At 40.2% G+C, this 23,731-nt stretch overlaps 1 pseudogene; it reads right to left on the reverse strand.

Annotated features, from left to right (window-relative positions):
- Positions 1-842: 842 nt before the first annotated feature.
- LOC113616458 (ferritin heavy chain pseudogene) overlaps positions 843-23,731 on the reverse strand; it is a 37,380-nt pseudogene continuing 14,491 nt past the window's right edge.

A 23,731-nucleotide genomic window follows, 5' to 3' on the forward strand; every position in this document is an offset into this window, starting at 1 on the left:
CTTTTTTTGGTACTGTGTTAGTTTAATGGAAGAAAGGATACAATGGAAGGGGGGAAAATATATATATATATGTATGTATATATACATATGGATGTTTTTTAAGGGCAATTTGCATGACTAGCATGTGACCTAGGAAGTCACTCCCATGCCTATGGGAAAGTCAGCCTCTGGCTCAGTTACCATTATCACTGTTGTCCTGGGTGACATTGTCATAGAGGGACCCTGCCATACCTGTTCAGGACCCCAGGCTGCTACCCAGAAGTGATAAATGTTCACATTCACATAATTTAATGAACTAAAAGTTTTCAGGAAAAGTTGAAGACACCCTTTATTTTATTTCCTGTCCAATCCCATTCTTCACTTCTTCCTAAGAGGCAACCAGTATTTTGTATTCCATACTAAGGTTTTTTATATATTGATATATAATTTTACCATGCACAGGTACCCACATAGACTGGGGCTTAGAAGACCCACCCCACCCCACCCCTCTACACTGATTTTGTTTATAAGGGGAAGATCGATTTTGTGTTTTCCAGGGTCCCAAGGAAGACCATCTCCCTCCCTCTGTGGTGATCCTGAGCTGCATGTGGACCAAGCCGGGATGTGTTCAGAGACTCCTGGATGCCTGCTTTAAAATTTAAGAGGTGAGAGATTTGCCCACATGAATCAACCAGAGACCTTTATTTATTTATGAACCAATAACTTTATTGGAAGAAACGGAAAAACTGGAAGAAAAAAACTTAAGTGAACTTCTTCTGCAAGGGCACTATTGCCGTCTGCATGGCAGGCACGGTGACCAGGGCTCTGGTCACCCCATGGCTCTGGGGAAGTCCAGTCCAGGCTCAGTTCTTGTCGCTGTCGCCCAGGGTAAGCTTGTCAAAGAGGTACCCTGCCAGGTCGACGTCCGGGGCCCCCATCATGCTCAGGGTGGTGACACGACCCTCCAGCTCTCGGATGAACGCCACCTGCTGGGGGAGGTAGTGAGTTTCCAGGAAGTGGTGCAGGTGGGGGTTGCTCTTGTCGGTGACCAGCTGGTACAGGTGGAGCAGGCGTTCACGAGCTTCTCCAGAAACAAGGCGCACTTCATGGCCTTGAGGCCGCTCTTCCACTTGTCCCTGACTGGCTTCCTGATGTGTTGGAAGTTGAGGCGGCCCCCGCGCTGGTTCTGCGGGCGCATCAGGCCCTGGGCCCGCCCGCTGTGCTCGTGCGAGCGGCGCAGGAGAAACCGGGTGAAGTGCTTCAAGGCCACGTCGTCGCGGTAGAGGTAAACGGCCGCGGCCAGGCACACGAAGGAGGCGTGGAGCTCCAGGGTGAAATGGCTGTTGATGGCGGCCTCGCAGTCGGGGTGGTAGCTCTGGCGCAGCTGCGAGGGCGGCGCGGGCAGCGTGGCGGGCCTGAAGGCCAAGGTGAAGGCGAAGCCGCTGGGCCCGCGGTAGGTGCCTCAGAGCGCTCCCATGTGGTCGAAGACGGCGGCCGCTCTGCGATGGACTGGAAGGCGCGTCCATTACCCGGGTTTGGGAGGGGGGAAAGGAGTTTCCGGTTCCGTTACGGGGGGTGGGGTCAGGGGGCGGGGGATTGGGAGGGTGGATGTGCATGGAGGGCGGGGCGCGAAAGCTGTGTCCCAGGTTCCATCCAGGCCTGGGTGAGGCAGGCTGACTGCGCTGAGCACCTGGCATCTATTAATCTTTAAATTTTGCAGTAATATTTCTATTTTCCAAGGACTTTCTCTTGTTCTCTAATTGCTCCCTTTTACAGCACCCTGTTCTCATTTTATAAACCGACTGTCTTCCTTAAAATTCTGAGAATATGAATTTGGATTTTTTTGGTAAATTCTTTTCCGTTTCCTGTATTATATTTATTTTTTCTCCAGAAATAGTTCTGTTTGTTCATCGTGATCCTCTCTTTCACTTTCCTCAAATATCTGGCAAACATTTGTCCATTCATATTTGGGAGTAAAGGACTCATGTGATTAGCCTAGGTAACTAGCATGGATCTGATCTACAGTTGGGATGTCCATTTCATTAATAGGCATCTCCTCTGTATGGGAGAGTGGAGCATGTCAATTAGGGAGCAGTCTTCTCCTTTGCGAGTACGTGGCATAAAACTCTCAGGTAGTATAGGGACCCTTCCAAATGCCCAAAGCATGGCATTTCTCTGACATCGGAAGACTTAAGTGGATCTCTCTTCAGATAGATGTGTCCTTCTGTTTTGTTTCCCTTCTGTTGTGCGGGTCTGCAGTTGTCTCAAATCTGCTCTAATTTGGGTTCACTTCCTGGACAAGTAATTCACTGTCTTTGGAGTATAGTTTTGGGAGATTAACACAGATCAGATGCCACTTTAACTTTGTCCAACGTAAGAAAGATTGGCGTAGGGTCAGAGCATGGTAGCGGCAAACAGAACTGTTGTTCTGAGAGTAGTTCTTTAATCTAACAGTCCACTCAGTACCTTCTGCACTGCTTTGATTTCATTGACTCTGTTCTTGAACTTTCTTTGAATGTGCTCGGCTTTCTACTACAGGTATATTGTTTTATTTTCCTTTATTTTTAAAACTTGAAGTATAGTTGATTTACAGTACTATATCAGTTTCTGGTGTACAACATAGTGATTTAATATTTTTATAGATTATACTCCATTCAAAGTTGTTATAAAATATTGGCTCTCTTCCCTGTGCTATACAATATATCCTTGTAGCTTATTTATTTTATACATAGTAGTTTGTACCTCTTAATCCCCTACCCCTATCTTGCCCCTACTCTTTTTTTTTTTTACATCTTTATTGGAGTATGATTGCTTTACAATGGTGTGTTAGTTTCTGATTTATAACAAAGTGAATCAGTTATACATATACATATGTGCCCATATCTCTTCCCTCTTGTGTCTCCCTCCCTCCCACCCTCCCTATCCCACCCCTCTAGGTGGTCACAAAGCACCGAGCTGATCTCCCTGTGCTATGAGGCTGCTTCCTACTAGCTATCTATTTTACGTTTGGTAGTGTATATATGTCCATGCCACTCTCTCACTTTGTCACAGCTTACCCTTCCCCCTCCCCATATCCTCAAGTCCATTCTCTAGTAGGTCTGTGTCTTTATTCCCATCTTACCCCTAGGTTCTTCATGACATTTTTTTTTCTTAGATTCCATATATATGTGTTAGCATACGGTATATGTCTTTCTCTTTCTGACTTACTTCACTCTGTATGACAGACTCTAGGTCCATCCACCTCACTGCAAATAATTCAATTTTGTTTCTTTTTATGGCTGAGTAATATTCCATTGCATATATGTGCCACATCTTCTTTATCCATTCATCTGTCGATGGACACTTAGGTTGCTTCCATCTCCTGGCTATTGTAAATAGAGCTGCAATGAACATTTTGGTACATGACTCTTTTTGAATTATGGTTTTCTCAGGGTATATGCCCAGTAGTGGGATTGCTGGGTCATATGGTAATCCTATTTGTAGTTTTTTAAGGAAGCTCCATACTGTTCTCCATAGTGGCTGTACCAATTCACATTCCCACCAGCAGTGCAAGAGGGTTCCCTTTTCTCCACACCCTCTCCAGCATTTATTGTTTCTAGATTTTTTGATGATGGCCATTCTGACTGGTGTGAGATGATATGTCATTCTACTTTTGGTTTGCATTTCTCTAATGACTAATGATGTCGAGCATTCTTTTATGTGTTTGTTGGCAGTCTGTATATCTTCTTTGGAGAAATGTCTATTTAGGTCTTCGAGCCATTTTTGGATTGGGTTGTTTGTTTTTTTGTTATTGAGCTGCATGAGCTGCTTGTAAATTTTGGAGATTAATCCTTTGTCAGTTGCTTCATTTGTAAATATTTTCTCCCATACTGAGGGTTGTCTTTTGGTCTTGTTTATGGTTTCCTTTGCTGTGCAAAAGCTTTGAAGTTTCATTAGGTCCCATTTCTTTATTTTTGTTTTTATTTCCATTTCTCTAGGAGGTGGGTCAAAAAGGATCTTGCTGTGTTGTATGTCATAGAGTGTTCTGCCTCTGTTTTCCTCTAAGAGTTTGATAGTTTCTGGCCTTACATTTAGGTCTTTAATCTATTTTGAACTTATTTTTGTGTATGGTGTCAGGGAGTGTTCTAATCTCATACTTTTACATGTACCTGTCCAGTTTTCCCAGCACCACTTATTGAAGAGGCTGTCCTTTCTCCACTGTACATTCCTGCCTCCTTTATCAAAGATAAGGTGACCATATGTGCGTGGGTTTATCTCTGGGCTTTCTATCCTGTTCCATTGATCTTTCTGTTTTTGTGCCAGTACCATACTGCCTTGATTACCGTAGCTTTGTAGTATAGTCTGAAGTCAGGGAGCCTGATTCCTCCAGCTGCGTTTTTCGTTCTCAAGATTGCTTTGGCTATTCGGGGTCTTTTGTGTTTCCATACAAATTGTGAAACTTTTTGTTCTAGTTCTGTGAAAAATGCCATTGGTAGTTTGATAGGGATTGCATTGAATCTGTAGATTGCTTTGGGTAGTAGAGTCATTTTCACAATGTTGATTCTTCCAATCCAAAAACATGGTTTATCTCTCCATCTATTTGTATCATCTTTAATTTCTGTCATCAGTGTCTTATAATTTTCTGCATACAGGTCTTTTGTCTCCTTAGGTAGGTTTTTTCCTAGATATTTTATTCTTTTTGTTGCAATGATAAATGGGGGTGTTTTCTTGATTTCACTTTCAGATTCTTCATCATTAGTGTATAGGAATGCCGGAGATTTCTGTGCATTAATTTTGTATCCTGCTAGTTTACCAAATTAATTGATTAGCTCGAGTAGTCTTCTGGTAGCATCTTTAGGATTCTCTATGTATAGTATCATGTCATCTGCAAACACTGACAGCTTTGCTTCTTCTTTCCCCATTTGGATTCCTTTTATTTCCTTTTCTTCTCTGATTGCTGTGGCTTAAACTTCCAAAACTATGTTGAATAATAGGGGTGAGAGTGGGCAACCTTGTCTTATTCCTGATCTTAGTGGAGATGCTTTCAGTTTTTCACCATTGAGGATGATGTTGGCTGTGGGTTTGTCATATATGGCCTTTATTATGTTGAGGAAAGTTCCCTCTATGCCTACTTTCTGCAGGGTTTTTATCATAAATGGGTGTTGAATTTTGTCGAAAGCTTTCTCTGCATCTATTGAGATGATCATATGGTTGTTCTCCTTCAATTTGTTAATATGGTGTATCACGTTGATGGATTTGCGTATATTGAAGAATCCTTGCATTCCTGGAATAAACCCCACTTGATCATGGTGTATGATCCTTATAGTGTGCTGCTGGATTCTGTTTGCTAGTATTTTGTTGAGGATTTTTGCATCTATGTTCATCAGTGCTATTGGCCTGTAGTTTTCTTTCTTTGTGACTTCCTTGTCTGGTTTTGGTGTCAGGATGACGGTGGCCTCGTAGAATGTGTTTGGGAGTGTTCCTTCCTCTGCTGTATTTGGAAGAGTTTGAGAAGGACAGGTGTTAGCTCTTCTCTAAATGTTTGATAGAATTCACCTTTGAAGCCATCTGGTCCTGGGCTTTTGTTTGTTGGAAGATTTTTAATCACAGTTTCAATGTCAGTGCTTGTGATTGTGATTGGTTTGTCTATATTTTCTATTTCTTCCTGATTCAGTCTTGGCGAGTTGTGCATTTCTAAGAATTTGTCCATTTCTTCCAGGTTGTCCATTTTATTGGCATAGAGTTGCTTGTAGTAATCTCTCATGATCTTTTGTACTTCTGCAGTGTCAATCGTTACTTCTCCTTTTTCATTTCTAATTCTATTGATTTGAGTCTTCTTATTTTCTTGATGAGTCTGGCTAATGGTTTATCAATTTTGTTCATTTTCTCCAAGAACCAGCTTTTACTTTTATTGATCTTTGCTATCGTTCCCTTAATTTCTTTTTCATTGATTTCTGATCTGATCTTTATGATTTCTTTCCTTCTGCTAACTTTGGGTTTTTTTCTTCTTCTTTCTCTAATTGCTTTACGTACAAGTTTAGGTTGTTTATTTGAGATGTTTCCTGTTTCTTAAGGTAGGATTGTATTGCTATAAACTTCCCTCTTAGAACTGCTTTTGCTGCATCCCATAGGTTTTGGGTCATCGTGTCTCCATTGTCATTTGTTTCTAGGTATTTTTTGATTTCCTCTTTGATTTCTTCAGTGATGACTTCGTTATTAAGTAGTGTATTGTTTAGCCTTCATGTGTTTTTGTATGTTTTACAGATCTTTTCCTGTAATTGATATCTAGTCTCATAGCATTCTGTTCGGAAAAGATACTTAATACAATTTCAATTTTCTTAAATTTACCAAGGCTTGATTTGTGACCCAAGATATGATCTATCCTGGAGAAAGTTACATGTGCACTTGAGAAAAATATGTATTCTGTTGTTTTTGGATGGAATGTCCTATTAATATCAATTAAGTCCATCTTGTTTAATGTATCGTTTAAAGCTTGTATTTCCTTATTTATTTTCATTTTGGATGATCTGTCCATTGGTGATAGTGGGGTGTTAAAGTCCCCTACTATGAACGTATTACTGTCGATTTCCCCTTTTATGGCTGTTAGTATTTGCCTTATTTATTGGGGTGCTCCTATGTCAGGTGCATAAGTATTTACAATTGTTATATCTTCTTCTTGGATTGATCCCTTAATCATTATGTAGTGTCCTTCTTTGTCTCTTCTAATAGTCTTTATTTTAATATCTATTTTGTCTGATATGAGAATTGCTACTCCAGTGTTCTTTTGGTTTCCATTTGCATGGAATATCTTTTTCCATCCCCTCACTTTCAGTCTATATGTGTCCCTAGTTCTGACGTGGGTCTCTTGTAGACAACATATATATGGGTCTTGTTTTTGTATCCATTCAGCCAGTGTGTGTCTTTTGGTGGGAGCATTTAATCCATTTACATTTAAGGTAATTCTTGATATGTATGTTCCTATTCCCATTTTCTTAATTGTTTTGGGTTTGTTTTTGTAGGTCTTTTCCTTCTCCTGTGTTTCTTGCCTAGAGAAGTTCCTTTAGCATTTGTTGTAAAGCTGGTTTGGTGGTGCTGAGCTCTCTCAGCTTTTGCTTGTCTGTAACAGTTTTAATTTCTCCATCAAATCTGAATGAGATCCTTGCTGGGTAGAGTAATCTTCGTTGTAAGTTTTTCTCCTTCATCACTTTAAATATGTCCTGCCACTCCCTTCTGGCTTGCAGAGTTTCTGCTGAAAGATCAGCTGTTAACCTTATGGGGATTCCGTTTTGTGTTACTTGTTGTTTTTCCCTTGCTGCTTTTAATATGTTTTCTTTGTATTTCATTTTTGACAGTTTGATTAATATGTGTCTTGGCATGTTTCTCCTTGGATTTATCCTGTATGGGACTCCCTGTGCTTCCTGGACTTGATTAACTATTTCCTTTCCCATATTAGGGAAGTTTTCAACTATAATCTCTTCAAATATTTTCTCAGTCCCTCTCTTTTTCTCTTCTTCTTCTGGGACCCCTATAATTCGAATGTTGGTGCATTTAATGTTGTCCCAGAGGTCTCTGAGATTGTCCTCAGTTCTTTTCATTCTTTTTTCTTTATTCTGCTCTGCAGTAGTTATTTCCACTGTTTTATCTTCCAGGTCAGTTATCCGTTCTTCTGCCTCAGTTATTCTGCTATTGATCCCTTCTAGAGTATTTTTAATTTCATTTATTGTGTTTTTCATCATTGCTTGTTTCCTGTTTAGTTCGTTTAGGTCCTTGTTAAATATTTCTTGCAATTTCTCTATTCTGTTTCCAAGATTTTGGATCATCTTTACTATCATTATTCTGAATTCTTTTTCAGGTAGACTGCCTATTTCCTCTTCATTTGTTAGGTCTGGTGGGTTTTTATCTTGCTCCTTCATCTGCTGTGTGTTTTTCTGTCTTCTCATTTTGCTTACCTTACTGTGTTCAGGGTCTCCTTTTTGCAGGCTGCAGTTTCATAGTTCCCGTTGTTTTTGGTGTCTGTCCCCAGTGGCTAAAGTTGATTCAGTGGGTTGTGTAGGCTTCCTGGTGGAGGGGATTAGTGCCTGTGTTCTGGTGGATGAGGCTGGATCTTGTCTTTCTGGTGGACAGGTCCACGTCTGGTGTTGTGTTTTGCAGTGTCTGTGGCCTTATTGTGATTTTTGGCGGCCTCTCTGCTAATAGGTGGGGTTGTGTTCCTGTCTTGCTAGTTGTTTGGCATAGGGTGTCCAGCACTGTAGCTTGCTGGTCGTTGAGTGAAGTTAGGTGTTTGTGTTGAGATGGAGATCTCTGGGAGATTTTCGCCGTTTGATATTGCGTGGAGCTGGGAGGTCTCTTGTGTACCAGTGTTCTGAAGTTGGCTCTCCCACCTCAGAGACACAGCACTGACTTCTACCTGGAGCGCCAAGAGTCTTTCATCCACACGGCTCAGAATAAAAGGGAGAAGAAGTAGAAAGAAAGAAAGAAAGAAAGAGAATAAAAGAAAATAAAGTAAGATAAACTAAAATAATGTTATTAAAATAAAAATAATTCTTAAGAAAAATTTTTTTTTGAAAAGTAAAAACAAAAACAAAAAACGGATGGACAGAACCCTGTGACAAATGGTGAAAGCAAAGCTATACAGACAAAATCTGACACAGAACCATACACATACACACTCACAAAAAGAGGAAAAGTGGAAAAAATAATAAATCTTGCTCTCAAACTCCACCTCCTCCATTTGGGATGATTCGTTGTCTATTCAGGTATTCCACAGATGCAGGGTACATCAAGTTGATTGTGGAGGTTTAATCCGCTGCTCCTGAAGTTGCTGGGAGAGATTTCCCTTTCTCTTCTTTGTTCGCACAGCTCCCGGGGCTCAGCTTTGGATTTGGCCCCACCTCTGCGTGTAGGTCGCCGGAGGGCGTCTGTTCTTTGCTCAGGCAGGACGGGGTTAAAGGAGCCGCTGATTCGGGGGCTTTGGCTCACTCAGGCCGGGGGGAGGGAGGGGCACGGATACGGGGCGAGCCTGCGGCGGCAGAGACCAGCAGAAGGTTGCACCAGCCTGAGGCGCGCTGTGCCTTCTCTTGGGGAAGTTGTCTCTGGATGACGGGATCCTGGCAGTGGCGGGCTGCAAAGGCTCCCGGGAGGGGATGTGTGGATAGTGACCTGTGCTCGCACGCAGGTTTCTTGGTGGCAGCAGCAGCAGCAGCCTTAGCGTCTCATGCACGTCTCTGGGCTCCGCTCTGTTAGCCGCGACTCACGCCTGTCTCTGGAGCTCCTTAAAGCAGCGCTCTTAATCCCCTCTCCTCGCGCACCAGGAAACAACGAGGCAAGAAAAAGTCTCTTGCCTCTTTGGCAGCTCCAGACTTTTTCCCAGACTCCCTCCCGGCTAGCCCATTGTTTTAGCCCCCCCTGTGGGGCACTAGCCCCCTTCAGGTTGTGTTCACACTGCCAACCCCAGTCTTCTCCCTGCGATCCTACCGAAGCCCAAGCCTCAGCTCCCAGCCCCCGCCCACCCCGGCGGGTGAGCAGACAAGCGTCTCGGGCTGGTGAGTGCTGGTCGGCACCGATCCTCTGTGCGGGAATCTCTCCACTTTGCCCTCTGCACCCCTGTTGCTGCGCTCTCCTCCGCGGCTCCGAAGCTTCCCCCCTCCGCCACCCCTGTCTCCGCCCACGAAGGGGCTTCCTAGTGTGTGGAAACCTTTCCTCCTTCACAGCTCCCTCCCACTGGTGCAGGTCCCATCCCTATTCTTTTGTCTCTGTTTATTCTTTTTCCTTTTGCCCTACCCCGGTACGTACGTAAGGAGTTTCTTGCCTTTGGGGAGGTTTGAGGTCTTCTTCCAGCGTTCAGTAGGTGTTCTGTAGGAGTTATTCCACGTGTAGATGTATTTCTGATGTATCTGTGGGGAGGCATGTGATGTTCGCATCTTACTCTTCCGCCGTCTTTCCCCTCTCTGCCCCTGCTCTTTTCTTTCTCCTTCTTCCCTCTTCCTTTCCATCTCCCCTTTCCTACTAGTGGAGCCTATTAACCACTAGTTTGTTCTTTATATCTGTGAGTCTGTTTCTGTTTGTTACATTCAATCATTTGTTTTATCTTTTAGGTTCGAAATATAAGTGATAACATACATTATTTGTCTTTCTCTGTCTGACTTATTTCATGAAGCAGAATACGCTTCAGGTCCATCCATGTTGTTGCAAATGGCAAATTTCATGTTTTTATAGCAGAGTGGTATTACATTGTAGTATTACGTACACACATCTTTATCCATTCATCTGTTGATGGACACTTAGGTTGCTTCCATGTCTTGGCTATTGTAAATAATACTGCTGTAAACATTGGGGTACATGTATCTTTTCAAATTAGTGTTTTTGTTTTCTTCAGATATATGCCCAGGAGTAGAATTGCTGGGTCATATGCTAGGTCTATTTTTAGTTTTTTGAGAAACCTCCATACTATTCTCCATGGTGGCTGCACCAATTTACATTCCCACCAACAGTGTATAGGGTTTCCTTTTCTTCACATCCTTGCCAACACTTCCTATTTGTGGTCTTCTTGATGGTTGCCATTCTGACAGGTATGAGGTGATTTCTCAAGGGTTTTTGATTTTCATTTCTCTAATGATTAGCTATGTTGAGCATCTTTTCATGTGCCTGGTGGCCATCTGTATGTCCTCTCTGGGAAAATGTCTACTCACTTCTTCTGCCCACTTTTCAATTGGGTTGTTTGGGTGTTTTTCTTTGTTTTTTTTTGGATATTGACTTTTATGAGCTGTTTACATATTTTGCATATTAACCCCTTATCACTCATATCATTTGAAAATATTTTCTCCCATTCATTTGGTTGTCTTTTTGTTTTGTTGATGGCTTCCTTTGCTGTGCAAAAGTTTTAAGTTTAGTTAGGTCCCATTTGTTTATTTTTTCTTTTGTTTCCTTTGCCTTAGCAGACAGGTCCAAAATACTGCTACCATTTATGTCAGGTAATGTTTTCTCTTCTATGAGTTCTGTGGTTTCTGGTCCTGCATTTAGGTCTTTAATCCATTTTGAGTTTGTTTTTGTATGTGGAGTGAGGAAATGTTCTAATCTCATCCTTTTACACATAGCTGTCTAGTTTTCCCAGTACCACTTATTGAAGAGACTGTCTTTTTTCCACTGTATATTCTTGCCGCCTTTGTTCTAGATTAGTTGACCATAATGTGCATAGCTTTATTTCTGGGCTCTCTATTCTGTTCCATTGATCTATGTGTCTGTTTTTGTGCCTATTTTAGCTACTGCTTTGATACTGTAGCTTTGTAGTATAGTCTGAAGTCAGGGAGCATGACAGCTCCAGCTTTGTTCTTTTTTTCTCAAGATTGCTTTCGCTATTCAGTGTCTTTGTTGTTCCATATGAATTTTAGGATTATTTGTTCTAGTTTTGTGAAAAATGTCATGGGTATTTTGATAGGGATTGCATTAAATCTGTAGATCGCTTTGGATGATATGGACATTTTAACTATTAATTCTTCCCATCCATGAACATGGGATATTTTTCCATTTCTCTGTATCATCTTCAGTTTCCTTCAGCAGTGTTTTTATAGTTTTCAGAGTGTAAGTCTGTCACCTCCTTGGGTAAGTTTATTCCTGTGTATTTTTTGATGTGACTTTAAATGGGATTGTTTTCTTGCTTTCCCTTTCTGATAGTTCACTCATTACTAATTCAAGTTTACTACTAGTGACCAGTCTGTTCACATTGTTTATTTCTTTCTGATTCAGTCTTGGAAAATTGTGTATTTATACAAGTTTATCCATTTATTCTAGGTTGCCCAATTTGTTGGCACATAACTGTTCATAGTATTATGATTTTTGTATCTTTGTGGTATCGGTCATAATTTCTCCTCTTTCATTTCTTGTTTTGTTTACTTGGGTCCTCTCTTTTTTTTTCTTGAGGAACACGGCTAAAGACTTATCAGTTTTGTTTATCTTTAAAAAAAACAGCTCTAGGTTTTATTGATCTTGTCTACTGTGTATTGAGTCTCTATTTCCTCTCTGATATTTATTATTTCCTTCCTTCTACGGACTGTGGGCTTTGTTCTTATTTTTATAATTCCTATAGATGGTAGGTTAGGTTGTTTCTTTGAGATTTTTCTTGTTTCTTGAGGTACGCCTCTATCACTATAAACTTCTCTTGTAGAACTGTTTTCGTTGCATCCCATAGATTTTTGTTGTTGTTATTTTGGGGGGGCATGCACTGCGCAGCATGTGAGATCTTAGTTCCCCAACCAGGGATCTAACCCACACGCCCTGCATTGGAAGCATGGAGTCTTAACCACTGGACTGCCAAAGAAGTCCCCTCATCCCATAGATTTTGGAAAGTTGTGTTTCCATTGTCATTTGTCTTGAGGTATTTTCTGATGTCCTCTTTGATTTCTTCATTAACCCATTGTTTTAGTATTTTCCCATTTTTCTTCCTGTAATTGATTTCTAGTTTTATACTACTGTGGTCTGAAAAATGCTTGATATAATTTCTGTTCCCTTAAATTTGTTGAGGCTTTTTTTATGGCCTAGCATGTGATCTATCCTGGAGAATGTTCCGTGTATACTTGAAAAGAATGTATATTCTGTGGCTTTTGAGTAGAATGTCTTATAGATATCTAAGCCCAACTCTTCTAATATGTCATTTAAGACTACTGTTTCCGTATTGATTTTCTGTCTGGATGATCTGTCCGTTGATATAAGTGGGGTGTTAATGTTCCCTACTATTATCGTATTATTGTCAATTTCTCCCTTTATGTCTGATAATACTTGCTTTATATATTTAGGCGCTCCTATAATAGGTGCATATATATTAACAAATGTTATATCCTCTTCTAGTATTGACGTTTTATCATTATATAGTGCCCTTCTTTGTCTTTTGTTATAGACTTTGTTTTAAAGTCTCTTTTGTCTGATGTGAGTATTGCTACCTCCACTTTCTTGTCATTTCCATTTGCATGAAAAATCTTTCTCCATCCCTTCACTTTAAGCCTGTGTTTGTCTTTAGCTCTGAAATGAGTCTCTTGTAGGCAGCATATAGATGGTCTTGTTTTTTTTTTTTTTTAATACAGTCATCCACCCTTTTTCTTTTGATTGGAACCTTAAGTCCATTGATATTTAAAGTGATTTTTGATAGGTATGTACTTATTGCCCTTTTGTTATTTGTTTTCTGGTTGTTTTTATAGTTATCCTCAGTTCTTTTCTTCTTTTAGTTTATTCCCTTGTGGTTGGATGGTTTTCTTTAGTGACATGCTTGTGTACCTTTCGCTCTAGTTTTTGTGTATATGTCGTAGGTTTTTGATTTGTGGTCACCCTGGGGTTCAGATATGTTGACCTGTAACTATATCTACTTGTTTTAAACTCGTAGTTATTTAAAGTCAAACACATTCTAAAAGATCGACAGTATGTTAACTCCCCTCCCCTACATTTTGTGTTTTTGATGTCATATTTTACATCTTCGTATTTATACCTTAATTGTTATTGTATTTATATTTGATTTTTCAATTTTTTGTCTTTTAACATTTGTACTAGCATATTTAAGTGGTTGATCCGCAGCCTTTACTATATATTTGCCTTTACTAGTGGGATTTTTTCCTTTTCTATAGATTCTTACTTCTTGTTGTAGCCTTTGATTATCTACCTAGTGGAGACTCTTTAACGTTTCTTTTAGGGTAGGTTTAGTATTGATTAATTCTTTTAGTTTTTGCTTCTCTGGGAAGTTCTTTATCTCTCTTTCAATTCTGAATGATAATCTTGCTGGGTAGAGTATGTTACGTTGTAGGTTTTTCCCTTTCATCACTTTAAATATATCATGTCTCTCCCGTCTGGATTGCAAAGTTTCTGCAGAAAATCAGCTGATAGCATTATAGGTGTTCCTTTGTATATGACTCTGTTTTTCTCTTGCTGACTTTAGAATTCTTTCTGTGTAACTTTTGCCATTTTAATTATGATGTGTCCTGGTATAGGTCTTTTTGCTTTCATCTTGTTTGGGACCCTCTGTGCTTCCTATGCCTAGATAACTGTTTCCTTCTTCAGTTCTGGGAAGTTTTCATCCATAATTCTATCAAATTCATTTTTGACCCCCCCCCCCTTTTTTTTACTCTTCTCCTTTTGGGACCTCTATAATGAGAATGTTAGTACACTTGATGTAGTCCTAGAGGTCCCTTCAATTGTTCTCATTTTTTAAACCTGATTTTTTTTTGTTCTGATTAAGTGGTTTCCATTATTTCATCTTTCAGATTACTTATGCATTCTTCTATATCACCTTGTCTGCTGCTAATCCCTTCTAGTTTTGTTTTTTTTTGTTTTTGTTTTTTTTCATTTCATTTATTGTATGCTTTGGCTCTGACTGGTTCTTTTCATATTTTCTAGTTCCTTGTTAAAATTCTCACTGTGTTCATATATTCTTTTTTTTTTTCATATATTCTTTTCTGTACTTCAGTTAGCATTTTCATTACTAATTCTTTGAACTCTTTATATGGTAAATTATTTTTCTGTTTCAATATTTTTTTCAGAGTTTTTTTCCTTGTTCTTTTGTGTGAAACAAATTCCTTTGTCTTCTCATTTTGTTTAATTTTGTCTCTATGAAATTAAGTGAAACAGTTACCTATCCCATTCTTTAAGGAGTGTTGTTGTGTGGGAGCATCCCTGTGCAGTTTGTGTGTGCCCAGTAGCTTTGGTGGCATAGCTGAATCTGAAATGAGCACAAGTCACATCTTCCCCCAGGGTTTCCTGGCAACTATCACCTTGGTGGGCAATGGGGCTGGAGATGGAGGAGCTCGAGTCAGAGCCAGATATGAGGTGGGGCTTCTGCCGTGCTCAGTGGCCAACACCACCCTATTAGGGGTGGGGTTGTGTCCCAAGGTGCTGGAGCAGAAGACTAGAAAGTCGGCTCTGAGCTAGTTATGTTCCCTCTAAGTGTATGCTATCCTTTCTCCCAGCATCGGCAGTTTTGCCCTGGAAGGGAGCAGTGCTGGATCAAGAGGGGCCAGAGTGGGTTCCTGGTGTGGGCTGGGCTTCTGCTAGGGTGGTCCCAGCACACCAGTCTGAGTTCCAGATGTTCCTGATCTGCTGCCTCCTGTATGCCAGCAGTGGCTGCCCTTTCCCCACTGAGATGTAGTGCTGGTTCTGAGCCAGCTCCATACCCCCCAACTATGCACTCTCTTCAGCAATGGCAGCCTTTGCCCTAGTGGGGTGCTGCACCATGGAGCAAGATGGGCCAGAGCAGGCACTTTGTGTGGACTGGGGCATGCACTGGGGTGGTCGCAGGGAACTGGCCAGGGTCCCAGTCAGTCTCAATCTGCTTCCTCCACCTTGTTTTGACAGCAAGTAAACGTGTACATGAGTGAAATCTAAGTTTCTCACAGCACCCTTGCCAGTACTATTGGTCTTCAAACCAGCCAAGGGGACTCATCTTCCTGGTGTCATACCCTAGGTCTGGGGTGCCCAATATGTGGTTTGAACCACTCACTCCCCAGGAAGAACCTCCAAGCACGTGTAATCCTCCCCCTTCTGTGTTCCCTACTAAGGGCACAGGTCCCAATCCTATTGCTTCTCTTCCCTTCCTTCCTGACTGTGTGTATCTTTCTTCCAGCCTTCATTGTAGAAGAGCCTTTCTGCCAGTCTCCAGTTTGTTTTGAGTGAGAATTACTCCACGTGTAGATGTATTTTTCATCTGTTCATGGGGGGAGGTGAGCTCAGCCGCCTCCTACTCTGCCATCTTGATCTCCCAGTAGCCTACTGCAGGTATTTAAAATTCTCTGGTTTTATCATTGTGAAAGCATCTCCTGTTTTTATCTTCCAAGCATTCCTCACAATCTCTGGTTTGCTAACTATATCCTTTGTCATTTGTGTACGTGTAGATAGTAGTTTTTGTGTCTAGTCCACCACTATGAGTAAGTTATCACTTTTTACTTTTTGAAAATACAAATACTTATTTTTTGAAAAGTTAATGCATCTGTATGGCTTAAAACCCACATAGTTTTCTCTCTCTAGTCAATCAATGGCGTATTACTTGTTATAATCAGGAGAAGAAAGAGGAAGAAAAAGAAGAAATAATACTCATGTTAAGAAAATCATAGACACATAAGAGAGGAATCTTTAGAAACATATTCTTCAGAAGCATATTATTTTTGAGTACATGTGGAGCATTTACCAAGACAGACTGTATTCTGGGCCACACAACAGGTCTCAATAAATTTTAACAGATTCAAATCATGTGAGATATGTTCTCTGACCACGATGGAATTAAACTAGAAATCATTAACAGAAAGATGTCTGATAAATCCCCAAATATTTGAAAACTAATAGTAAAGTACACTTCTAAACAATCCAAAGGTCAAAGAAGAGATTAAGGGGCATTAAAATTATTTTGAATGGAATGTAAGCAAAATACAACATATCAACATTTGTGAGATGGAGCTAAATCAGTGCTTAGATGGAAACGTATAGCCCTAAATGCCTATATTTTTAAAAAAAAAGTAGTCTCAAATAAATTATCTAACTTCCAACCTTAAGAAACTGAAAGAATGAGGAACAAAATAAATCTAAATCAAACAGAGGGAAGGAAGAGTTTGTTGCAAGCCAGGAAGTGTTTTATAACCTGGGACAAAGCTAAGATGTTGAGGACTCTGAATAAAGCAACGGCGAAGCATGTCTACTGTTATTGGGGATTGGCCCCAGGGAGAGGCCAGTGGGCCATATTTAGGGTCTGTGGTTGAGCTGGTCATTTCAAATAGAAGTCTCAGTGAGAACTCTTTCTACCGTATGGTGACAAAAGATACTGAATCAAAGACCTAGGACAGACTGAGGGTTCCTTTTAGGCTTTGGGCCAAGGTAAATTGAGGTGACTACCCAAGGCTTGGTCCTTTGAATGACATGTACCTGTATGCCTGGAAGCAAGTGACTGGACAAAAAGAGCCAATTCAAAATCATATATCCTTCTTGTCAGTTATCTTTCTAACTTCCTGCCCCTAGGGGAAAAAATGGAAATCCAACCTTCATGCTAAGATTGCCCTTGAATAATGATACTTCTCCTTTCTAGATTTTCCTTGATGTTTCTTTTAATGTTATTTTACCTGTGTCAAAGTGTTCAGAGTAAGAAGAGAGCTAACAGCATAATTTTACTTAGGCTCTGCCCTGGCCCTCTCACTGGGGAGGATCTACATATTCATATAAAAAATGAAGAAGAATAGACATGTGCTGCTGCTTTCTAGAGGTGATGTAATGGTTTCTCCCCAGGCCAAATTCGACATAGAATGTAAATTTAAAAGAGGAGTGGTAGTGATGGTGGTGGTCATAATGGTGGTTTGGTGCATGTCAGAGAGAGAGAGTGTGTTTGTGTGTCTGAGTGTATATAGGCTAAAGTCACAGTCCAGGGAGTTCTGGAGAGTTCAAGTTGACAGTCTTAAGATCTGTGATAAGGACACAGAATTTAAGTTAACAAGTCAAGATTGCTTAGATATTATCATATATGCCCATCAGAGCTGAGATTATGTTCACCTTTCATTCCTTTAGTTTCACTCTCTCTTTCCTTTATTCTCAGTTTTACTCTTCCTCTTTCCTTCAGTGAGTAACTAGAGATCCAGAAAGTGAAGTGATTTGGGGAAAGATGAAAAAATCATATTTATTTAGCAACAGAACAACCTAAGGAAAGTGGAAGAATTAAAGTGGCATAGTGTCAGAACCCGAACCAGACAAAGCCATCACAAGAAAAGAAAATCACAGACAAATAACATTAATAAACATTGCTGCAAAAATTCTGAACGGAACACTAGCAAACTGAATTTAGCAACATATAAAAATGATTACATACCATGATCAAGTGGGCGTTATCCTAGGAATGCAAGGCCGTTTCACCATATGAAAATCAGTCAATGCAGTGCATCATATTAATAGTATAAAGGACAAAAACAACATCTCAATAGATGGGGGAAAAGAATTTAACAAAATCCACCACGCTTTTATAAACAAACCAAAACCAACTAAGAAGAAAAGGAAACTTCCTAATCCCCCACAATTAACATCATACTTAAAGGTAAAAAACTAAGTATTTCCCCTAATGTCTGGAACAAGCCAAAAATGTCTGTTCTCAGCACATCTATTCAACATTGTAGTGGAGGTTCTAGCCAGGTATATTAGGCAAGAAAAAGAAATAAAAGGCATTCAAATAGGAAAGAAAGAAGTAAAATTATACTTTTTCTTGGAATCATATGATATGTAATTATATCTCAGTAAGGTTATTTTTTTAATCAAAGGAACAGTGTGTCAGCCAAAGATCAGGCTGTGCAATGGAGATGAAATTCAGAGTAGTGACTACGCAGCTCATTTGTCATGAAATAATATTACTTTCATGATTTGGCAATACTGAAGGAAGCAAATTTTCATGTTAATGATGGCTTCTTTTCTACCACCCAGCAGTATAATAAGATGAAGAAAGCATTCAGAAAAAGGGGCTTAATACTCCTTAAGGGAAAAGGAACCTGGTAAAATTGAATTCATCAATAGTTACTTGTTAATTTCTGTATGTGAGGCTCTGTTCTAGGTATACCATAGAAGAAAGAAATCCTTGAGAAACAAATTCCTAGCCTATAAATATTTTGTCCTTAACATAGGTTAAATTTGACTTTTTGGCCATAGTCATAGTAGATGTACTGTTTGTTTTCGCTTTTGTTTTTCCTGTAACATGCTTTATTCATCCGTCTTGAACAGTGGCTCTTGGTGGCCACTAGATGGAAGCCTAACAACACCCCACATTTTCAAATGCTTTTTTTTTTTTTGTAATCACTTGATTTGTTCAAACTAGATTTGAGGCATGAGCAAAAGCTGTCATTGGCTTTTTTTTTTTTAAGCTGTCGTTGGCTTTTAAAGTCTGAATTGTCATCTGTGTTTATTGCATAATTGCCCAGTGTGAGTACTTTATTGTTGCTGTCACTCATTGCAGTCATCCAAACCATAAGTCAGTCTAGGTCTGCCACCTGTTTGGAGACCCAAGATAGAGTGAGCTTGGGCTCTTACCATTCACCTTCTCCATGCCACTCCAGGAACTCTGTTGTACTCTCTTTCCTTGTGGTAGGTTGTATTATTTACTCACAATTCTTTCTTCCCTCCCTGTCCTAATCATGACTTCACTGGTGGTGGTAAATACTTCCTTGCTCCCTGATTTTGGGTGTCCCAAGTCAACTTTTTTGGACAGTAGTATGTGAGAAGACATAAGGTTTGCCAAATTTGACCAAAAGATGTAAATGTCCCTGCATGGTTGGGCTTGGCCTCTTATGTATCTTGCATCCACCATTTGAAGAACATGTCCTGGGCACATTGCAGAATAATGGGACATGTAGAACAGACATGAATCCAGCCCAACTAAACTCAACCCATACATAGCCAAACCTAGCAGGTACCAGCTGACTCCAGCAAAAGTCATTCTGTAGACCTGTGAATGAGATTTTGAGGTTGCTTGCTAGACAGCTTTACTGCAGCAAAATTGCCTAAGGCAGCTCCCCCAAAATGCAAGTTTCATACCTGTTATACTAACAGCAGCCAGAATTTTGTTACTCTCAGTTATGCATACAGTGGCTATTAGCCATTGCAGATTGGTGCCTGGTAAAGTCAATTTTCATGTTCTAATTCACCTTAGCAAATGGTTTAATAAAAATTTGTCAAAGAGGAACTTTACCTTTATGTAGTTTCTAAGACTCAGTTACCATGAAAACCAGTAAACTTCAAGGAGCAACATGGCACTGTATTATACACACAAAGAAAAAAGTACCTCCTAGGTGCAAGTTATTTGGCTTTATTTCTTTTTTTTTTTTATAGAACATGTACAGTCTGTTTCTTTTATAAAGTAACTTGCGGTGGAGATGGTAGACAGGCACATGAAAAGATGCTCAACATCACTAATCATCAGGGAAATGCAAATCAAAACCACAATGAGCTATCACCTCACATCTGTCAGAATGGCTGTCGTCAAAAAGCACAGAAGTAACAAATGTTGGAGAGGGTGTGGAGAAAAGGGAACCCTCGTGCACTGCTGGTGGCAATGTAAATTGGTGCAACCACTATGGAAAACAGTATGGAGGTTCCTCAAAACACTAAAAATGGAGCTACCATATGACCTCGCACTTCCACTTATGAGTATACATAGGAAAGAAACAAAAACACTACTTCGAAAAGATACATGCACCCCAATGTTCATAGCAACATTATTTACATTAGCCAAGATGTGGAAGCAACCCAAGTGCCCATCAACAGATGAGTGGATAAAGAAGATGTAATGTATATATGTATATATATATACACACATACATATATATGTATATGTATATACAATGGAATACTACTCAGCCATAAAAAGAATGAAATTTTGCCATTTGCAACAACATGGATGGACTTGGAGGGCATTATGCTAAGTGAAATAAGTCAGACAGAGAAAGACAAATACTGTATGGTATCACTTATATGTGGAATCTAAAAAATAGAGCAAACTAGTGAACATAACAAAAAAAGAAACAGACTCATGCATATAGAGAACAAATTAGTGGTTACCACTGGGGAGAGAGCAGGGAGGAGGGGCAGTATAGGGGTAGGGGATTAACAGGCACAACCTGGGCTTCCCTGGTGGCGCACGTGGTTGAGAGTCTGCCTGCCGATGCGGGGGACACGGGTTCGTGCCCTGGTCTGGGAAGATCCCACATGCCGCACAGTGGCTGGGCCCATGAGCCATGGCCGCTGAGCCTGCGCGTCCGGAGCCTGTGCTCCGCAAAGGAAGAGGCCACAACAGTGAGAGGCCCGCGTACCGCAAAAAAAAAAAAAAAAAAAAAGAGGCACAACCTATTATATATAAAATAAGCTACAGGGATATATTGTAAAACACAGGGAATATAACCAATATTCTATAACAACTATAAATGGAGCATAACCTTTAAAAACTGGGAATCACTACATTGTACACCTGCAACTTAGGTAATATTGTATATCAACTATATTTCAATTAAAACAGGAAAAAAAAAGTAGCATGTGGTAGGCAGAATAATGTCCCCCCAAAGATATTTACACCCTAATCCCTGGAATTTGTGAATATATTACTTTACATGCCAAAAGGGAATTAGTCTGTGTGATTAAATTAAGAGCTTTGAAATGGGGAGATTGTCATGAATTACGTGGGTGGGCAAAATCTATTCACATGGGTTCGTAAAAGAGGAGAGATTTTCCCAGTCAATAGTCAGAGGAAGATGTAACTACGGAAGAATAGTGATAGAGATGGGCATTGCTAACTTTGAAGACTGAGGAAGACGGATACAAGCCAAGGAATGTTGGAAGCCTCTAGAAGCTGGAAAAGACAAAGAAACAGATTTTACCCTGGAGCTTCCGGAAGGAATTAAGTCCTGATTACACCTTAATTTTAGCCCAGTGAGACCTGTGTTAGACTTCTGACCTACAGAACTATAAGAGAAATGTATGTTGGTTTTTTTGGGTTTTTCCCATGGAACATGTTCCTTGATTTGATTTGATTCACAATGTTGTGTTAGTTTCAGGTGTACAGCAAAGTGAATCAGTTGCACATATATCCTTTTTTTTTTTTGTGGTACGCGGGCCTCACTGTTGTGGCCTCTCCCGTTGCGGAGCACAGGCTCCGGACGCGCAGGCTCAGCGGCCATGGCTCACGGCCCCAGCCGCTCTGCGGCATGTGGGGTCTTCCCGGACCGGGGCACGAACCCGTGTCCCCTGCATCGGCAGGCGGACTCTCAACCACTTGCGCCACCAGGGAAGCCCTATCCTTTTTTTTTAAAGATTATTTTCCTGTATAGGTCATTATAGAGTATTGAATAGAGTTCCCTGTGCTATACAGTAGACGCTTATTAGTTATCTGTTCTATATATAGTAGTGTGTATATGTCAATCCCAATCTCTCAATTTATCCCTCCCTGCTGGTAACCATAGGTTTGTTTTCTACATCTGTGACTCTATTTCTCTTTTGTAAATAAGTTATTTGTACCATTTTTTTTTTAGGTTCCACATATAAGCGGTATCATATAATATTTGTCTTTCTCTGTCTGACTTACTTCACTCAGTATGACAGTCTCTAGGTCCATCCATGTTGCTGCAAATGGCATTCTTTCATTCTTTTTTATGGCTGAGTAATATTCCATTGTACATATGTACCACATCTTCTTTATCCATTCCTCTGTCAGTGGACATTTAGCTTTCTTCCATGTCTTGGCTATTGTAAATAATGCTACAGTCAACATTGGGATGCATGTATCTTTTCAAATTATGGTTTTCTCTGGATGTATGCCCAGAGTGGGATTGCTGGATCATATGGTAGTTCTCTATTTAGTTTTTTAAGGAACCTCCATACTGTTCTCCATAATGGTTGTACCAATTTACATTCCCACCAACAGTGTAGGAGGGTTCCCTTTTCTCCATACTCTCTCCAGCATTTATTGTTTGTACACTTTTTGATGATGGCCATTCTGACTGGTGTGAGGTGATACCTCCTTGTAGTTTTGATTTGCATTTCTCTAATAATTAGAGATGTTGAGCATCTTTTCATGTGCTTTTTGGCCATCTGTATGTTTCTTTGAAGAAATGTCTATTTAGGTCTTCTGCCCATTTTTCAATTAGGTTGTTTGTTTTTTTTGATATTGAGCTGCATGGGCTGTTTGTAAATTTTGGAGATGAATCCCATGTCATTTGTTTCATTTGCAAATATTTTCTCCTTATCTGTGAGTTGTCTTTTCGCTTTGTTTATGGCCTTTTATGTTACCCTTGATTTCAATACTGTACTTCTGACTTACAGATGACATTTCTGTATATATATGGAGGTGGTTTTCCATCCTTTTTCAATGGGAAAGATCAATAGCATATTGTCAAGGTAAAGAAGAGATTTGGATTGCCTTTCCTTGTTGGACTAAAACTAGTTTTAGGGAAAGGTGTTTGACCCCCTTCTCCCAACCTAGTTTTCCTTGGTCAATTCAACTAATAGGCATTACTATTTCTATATGCTTATTTCCAACGAGAGTGTACTTTGTGAGGGCTGCACAGTATTTTATCCCCCCCTCCCCTCTCAACAGTTTGGAACACATAATAGGTCTCAAATAATTGTTTAGTAGATTAACTACTAGTTACTTGGATTAACTAAACCAGCACTTCAAATGTGGCCCACAATTACCCACTGCCATTTTTTTCTATTATTATTATTTTTTAATTGAAGTACAGTTGATTTACAATGTTGTGTTAATGGCAAGTATTCCAAATTACAAGTAAGAATTTTTTTTTCTATTCATGCTGGAGTCAAGGGAATAAATAAATAAGCTCTTTGTTTCCCTCTTGAGCCAAAAACCAGTTGAGACATAAGACACAAGAATCAAACAGATAAGCGAGAAAAATAACAGCTTTGTCACTCTAAGATTGAATTGTACAATGAAATGGAACATATGGCCATAATGAGTCCCCCAGAACCTCCCTGCCTGACAGCATGTCTGAGAATGCAGCCTCCCACTTGCAGGGGGAAATCATTCCCGGGGAACTTACCACAGGGAGTCTGTGAGAGAGGGTGAATCTTTGGGGTGGCGGAGGAGAGAGAGAGAGACAGACAGACAGATGGACAGAGAAGGGGTAAAGCTACAGAGCCACACTGTGTTAGTTGGGTCTTCTGAGAGGGCGACTCTGAGACACAGGAGTGCAAAACTTTTATTGAGAGGTAAAGTTTTGAAAGATAAAAGAAGGAGAAAGCACAATTGGGCAGGAGAGCCTGGGATCTCAATGCACATTTG

Source organism: Aethalodelphis obliquidens, unplaced genomic scaffold (genome assembly GCF_003676395.1).
Source record: "Aethalodelphis obliquidens isolate GAN/ISIS:26980383/991018 unplaced genomic scaffold, ASM367639v1 scaffold141, whole genome shotgun sequence".
In the NCBI taxonomy this organism is placed as follows: Eukaryota; Metazoa; Chordata; class Mammalia; order Artiodactyla; family Delphinidae; genus Aethalodelphis; species Aethalodelphis obliquidens.